This window comes from Choloepus didactylus, chromosome 4 (assembly GCF_015220235.1).
Source record: "Choloepus didactylus isolate mChoDid1 chromosome 4, mChoDid1.pri, whole genome shotgun sequence".
In the NCBI taxonomy this organism is placed as follows: domain Eukaryota; kingdom Metazoa; phylum Chordata; class Mammalia; order Pilosa; family Megalonychidae; genus Choloepus; species Choloepus didactylus.
In genome coordinates this window covers 40,193,204-40,199,258 of record NC_051310.1, presented here as the reverse complement: position 1 = coordinate 40,199,258, position 6,055 = coordinate 40,193,204, and the positions used below count along the sequence as shown (strand labels likewise).

Below are 6,055 nucleotides of genomic sequence, written 5' to 3'. Positions count from 1 at the left end.
ACACAAAAAGCAAGATGAGACTAAAAGACATCCATATCAGCACTTACATTAAGTCAAAATGGAATAAACATACATTTAGAAAGACAAAGAGATTCAGGCAAAGTAAAATAACAAACAATTCCAAACTTTCTTTTATGAGATTAGTATTACCTTGCTAACAGATAGAGACATTGAAAGAAATGGAAACTAAAGAAAAAAAAAACTATTCCTCATGCATACAGGCACAGAAATGCCAACAATATATTAACCAAGCAAATACAGGCATGTATATAGAAGACAATATATTATGACCAATTGGAACTTATCTTAGTAATACAAGGTTGGTTTAACAATTGAAAACCAATCAATGTAATTAACCATCTTCAAAGAACAAAGAGAAAAATCATATGGTCATCTCAATAGATACAGACAAAGCATTTGACAGTATTCAACACCCATTTATGATGAAAACTCTCATTGAACTAGGAATAGATGAAAACTTTTTCAACATGGTAAAGAGAGTCTATGAGACAGACACAGGAAAAATCACATTTAATGATGAAGAATTAATTACTCCCATGTTGATTAGGAATAAATGAAGGATGTCTACTCTCCTTCATGATTTCAACATAGTAATAGAGGTCCTAACCAGTGTAATAATGAAAGAAAGAAAACTAAAAAGGCATACAGATATGAAATGAAGAAATAAAATGATTTGTAGTTGTAGACAACATAATCTGGTTAACAGAAACCCCTTTAAAAGTCTAAATTGAAGTCCTATAAATATAAATTTAATTTACAAATCTCCTAAGACACAAGGTCATCCAGCAAAAATCAAATCTACTTCTCTATATTATCAAAGAAAAATGGAAAATTTGAATTTAAAGGTGCAATTTACAGTAGCATCAAAATCATGAATTATTTTGGATAAATTTAAATATATGCACAATATGTGTGCGCTATAAACTGCACAGCAGACAGAAATTAAACAAACCTAAATAAATCTCTTGTTTGTTAATTTTGTCTTAATTAAATGTACACAAACAAATGACCAGTCATTCAATTCCTAGGAATTTATACAAGTGAAATAAAAGCATATGTTCACATAAAGCCTTGTACATGAATGCTCATTGTAGCTTATACAATAGCCATAACCTGGAAATATTCCAAATATTCATCAACAAATGAATGGATAAACATACAGTGGAAAATACTCAGCAACAAAAAGGAGTGGACTGCCTTCTTGTTCTCATCAAGATGGAGTCATCACATTTCAGAACTGAAAAATACTATCACTGAAATAAAATGTAATGGACTGAATCAAAGAATGCAGATGAGAGTAAATCAGTGAACTTGAAGAACAACCAATAGAAATCTTCCAATCTGAATAACAGAGAAAACAGAAAGAAAATGAACTAAGTCAAAGAAGATGAATAATTAAAAAAAAAATCAATTCAGGAATGAACAAATATTTTTTCTAAATAATGACTAAAAATTTACAAAAAACATATCCCAAAGATTCAAGAATCTGAGTGAACTCTCAAACTAAAAACAAAGAGAAAAAAATCTTGAAAGCATTCAAGAAGAAATGACATATCAAGTAGAGGAGAGGCCCATTGCCAGCAGCTCATCGGGGGCAGCAAGTGCAGCCATCACTCGCTGAGGTACTGGGAGGCCAGGAGTCTGGGTGGCCTGCAAGACCCGCCTGTTGCTGTATGGGAGGGTATGGGCAAGAAGCAGCAGAGCCCAGGAGGAGAAGCAGGAGGAGAAGGGGCACCAGATGCCTGGCTGTGCTTGTTTTGCAGGTTGCAGCTGGCCTGTCACCAGGATGCCATGTGGGAAGATCGACTCATCCAGCCACTTGGCATCGTGCAAGGATTCTTCTCCAGAAATGGAGTTAATTCTGATTAGGAGAAAAAAGTAATTGAATATTTTAAGGAAAAGCTGAAGGAAAGTAATGCTCCTAAATTGGTACCATCATTGTACGGGGTTCCCCTTCATTATTTGAAACCTAAAAGTTTTGTGAAATTTTGTTGCATGATTCAAGATATATTTGACCCTAAGTTTTACATGGAAGTTTATGAAACAGCTAACCAAAATACAAAAGCATACATTCTTCATTTTGGAAAATACAGAGGTGTAGCAAAATGTGGGCCTCAACATAAAGTTGATTTAAAATTGCCATGAACTACCACTTTGGAAAGACAGACTTTCTATTGTGTTCCAGTTCCTGGGGAATCTACATGGGTAAAAGAAGCCTATTTTAATGCAAACCAAGCTTGAGTTAGTCCCTCAACATCCTACACTCCCAGTCGTCACAAGGGGAATTATGAAGATGATGAAGATATTGATCTGCAGCCCAACAAGCAAAAAGGCGAACATACAGATGCCAGACAAGCAGGAAGTGTTGGAGGTCTTCGGTGGTCTGGAGAGCCAAAATGTTTAGAAATTGAAGCTTGCACTGGGCAACAACTGAACTCTCTGAACCTCTCTTATCTTTTAGACCTGAATTTTCCCCTGCCAGGAGAGAAAGGTCCTGAAAGCCTTGGAAAGGTCTATGAGGATTGGGATTGTTTCAAAATAACTCATGTTCTTGAGTTGTATGGCATACTGTCTGTTGATCTACACTGAATCATGGTGAGAGGGATGCCTCTTTACTGATAGATCCAATGGGATGCACAGACACAGCGGAAGAACAGAGAGTGCACAGTCCTCATGCTTCATTACTACCCAGAAGTTACAGCACATCAATCTGTTAGTGCCTGCTTGCCTTAACAAAGAGGAGAGCAAAATCTTCATTTCAAGTTTCATGTCTGAATTGTCTCCAATCAGAATAGAACTGTTTGGGTTCCTCACTCATGCCCTCTTGGGAGATGGGTTGGCTGTGGAATACCATATATTACATTTCATCTTTACAGAATATACGAGAAGAGATGTTCTTCCCCTGGGAAAATTTACCATTAACTTGAGTGGTTGCCCACAGAATAGCACCTTCACAGAATACTTCTATAAAATTATTCAACATCTGTTCCAGCATCTTTTCGTCCACAGATGACTATAGGGAACATGAACCATTTAAAATTCATTCCCCACAAAGACTACACAGCCAATTGCTTGGTTAGTGGACTCCTTCAGCTGCCCAGTAGTACTTCTCTTGTAATTGATGAAACTCTTTTGGAGCGAGGGCAGCTTGACACCCCAGGCATTCATAATGTGACTTCCCTGAGCAACCTGATAACTTGTCAGGAGGTGGATTACGACTTCAGTTACCACCAGTTCAAATTCCCTGCAATATTAATGTTCTTATTACTTCAGAAGGGAGATCATTCCTCCCGGCAGATTGCCAGATTCACATACAACCACAGATAATTCCACCAAACATGGACGAGTATATGAACAGCTTCTCTCAGCAGTGCTGCCTTCTGTACTGAATAAAATCTGCATCTGTCTAACCCTTTTGACATTCCTGGATTACAGAATTTCTGATATAATAACCAAGGCCATCGAAGATGACTTCGTGGAAATGCACAAGAATGATCCCCAGAGTATCACTGCTGATGATCTCCACCAGTTGCTTGATGTAGCTTGGTTTCTGTCTCTCAGTTCTGGTCAGACAATGCTGTCAAGAAAACGATGGCTACAAGCAAAGCAGCTAGAGTCTTTAAGAAAAACCAGACTTAAAAAGCCGAAATGTGTGACTGGAAATGAACTTTAGAGATCAGATACTCAAGAAATGTAATGTGCAAAGTGTAGTCACATTACTGTAAAATTCAAATACCATTAATACTACATCATTTTGCAGATAATTTGTATCAAAAAACCAATGGCTTTTCCTGAAAAGTGACATTTGAAATAATGTTCACTAATGGCTTCTACCTTAATGACCTTATGGCACTTTTGAAATTTGTTTTATAATTATATAAATTAGTAACAATGTATAAAAATGAATATGATATTAAAATCTAATATGGACAAGAACATAGAGGGGAACACCAATTCAAAAGGGAGCATAGTTATTGTCAGAAATCATGGACACAAGAAAGAAAGAGCACTTTTCAAGAACCAAAAAAGAGACCTGTGGACTCAATTCTATAACAAGCAAAAATATCCTCTGGAGTTTAAGTGAAGTATAGACATTCTAAGATGTAGTGAAACTAAAAGAATTTGTTCCAGCACACCCACTTTGAGGACTGGCTAAAGGAATTCTTGACAAAAAATAAAAATGATAATGAAAGGAAACTTGGTATATTAGGAATGAAGAAAGAGCTTGAAAATAATACATATACAGAAAATATAATAGGTTTTTATACTCCTCTTCAGTTTTTAAAAGTGTTTGACATTTCAAAGCAAAGTTTTAAAATTTTTGGATGTGATTCTCAATGTATATTGGAGTAATACTTAAGAAAACCAAGTCATAAAGTGGAGAGGGTATAGGCACCTAAAGTGTGGTAAGGTATCTATATTCCACTTAAAGTGGTAAAATACTGATAATGATAGAGGGTGATAAGCTATGCAAGTTTGTTATAATCCTTAGAGCTACCACTAAATATAATATACAAAGATATATTACAAAACTCTATAGATGAATGAAAATAGATTCTTTAAAGTGTTGAAGTAACCCAAAGGAAGACAGGAAATGGGAAACACATAAATGCAAAACAAACAGAATGAAAGAAATCAATTGTGAAAATAGTAGACCTAAATCCAAATACATAAATAGTTATGTTAACCATAAATGGTCAAAACACATGAATTAAAGCACAGAGACTGGCAGAATGGACAAAATACATGAGACTATTTTAGGTTGTCTATAAGAAAGGTACTTCAAATATGATATATGAAGGTTAAGTATAAAATATTGGAAAAGGTTATTCCATATAAACACAGTAACAAGAAAGCTGGAGTGCCTGTATTAATACCAGAGAGAGTAGACATCAGATCAAAGAAAATTATCAGAGGAACACTACATGATGTCAAAAGAGTCAATTCAACATGAAGACATAACAATTTTAAATATTTACGCACCAAACCACAACTGAAAAATACCGGAGGCCAACCCAGAAAACACTGAAAGGAAAAACAGATAAATCCACAGTTACAATTGACAACATCCACACATCACTTTTAATAGTTGATAGAATCGCTAGTCAAAATGTCAACAGCTATAATGAAAGACTGAAGAATACAACCAACCAATTGGCATTCATAGGACATGCCATCCAACAACAGCACAATATGGATCCTTTTCAAACACACATAGGACATTCACCAAAGTAGTTGGTATCTTTGTGCATAAAACAAAATCTAATAAATGTCAAAGAATTGGAATTACGCAAACTATGTTCTCAGATCATAAAAGAATCAAATGAGTAATCAATAAAAAAAGATAACAGGAAAATTTCCAGACACTTTGAAATTAAAAACACATTTAAATAAAGAGACAAAGAGGAAGTCTTAAGGGAAATTATAAAACATCATGTACTGAATGAAATTAAAATACCACACATTGAAATATGTGGGATGCAGCTAAAGCAATGCAGAGAGGAAAAGTTATAGCACTAAAAATGTTTATGTCAGACAGGAAGAAAAGTCTCAAGTCAAGAATCTGAGGCCCCATCTCAAGAAAAAAATGCAAATATAACTCAATGAAGGAAATAATGAAAATAGCAGAAATCATTGGAAATGAGCACAGAAAATTAACATAGAAATTCAATAAACCAAAGCAGGATTTTTTGAGATATGTAAATTCATGACTATATAGCCTAACAGATGATAGAAAAGGAGAGAAAATATATATTGAATATTAGGAATGAAAGAATTCTGACAGACATTAAAATATAATAAGGAAAAGGCACAATGGAGTATGTGCACATAATTTGTTGTTAGGTGAAATGGACAAATTCCTCAAAAACCAGGACCTACCAAACTTGCCCATAAGTAAATGAATAATCTCAAAAGTCCAAAATCTATTAAAGAAAATAAATTCATAATAAGAGAATTTTTGAAAAGACATTTTAATCTCAGATGGTTTCACTGTTGAATTTTACCAAACATTAAAGGGAAAAATAACACTAAT

At 34.6% G+C, this 6,055-nt stretch overlaps 1 pseudogene; it reads left to right on the top strand.

Moving 5' to 3' along the window:
* Positions 1–1,704: 1,704 nt before the first annotated feature.
* LOC119532608 lies at positions 1,705–3,694 on the top strand (annotated as a pseudogene).
* The last annotated feature ends 2,361 nt before the right edge of the window (positions 3,695–6,055 follow it).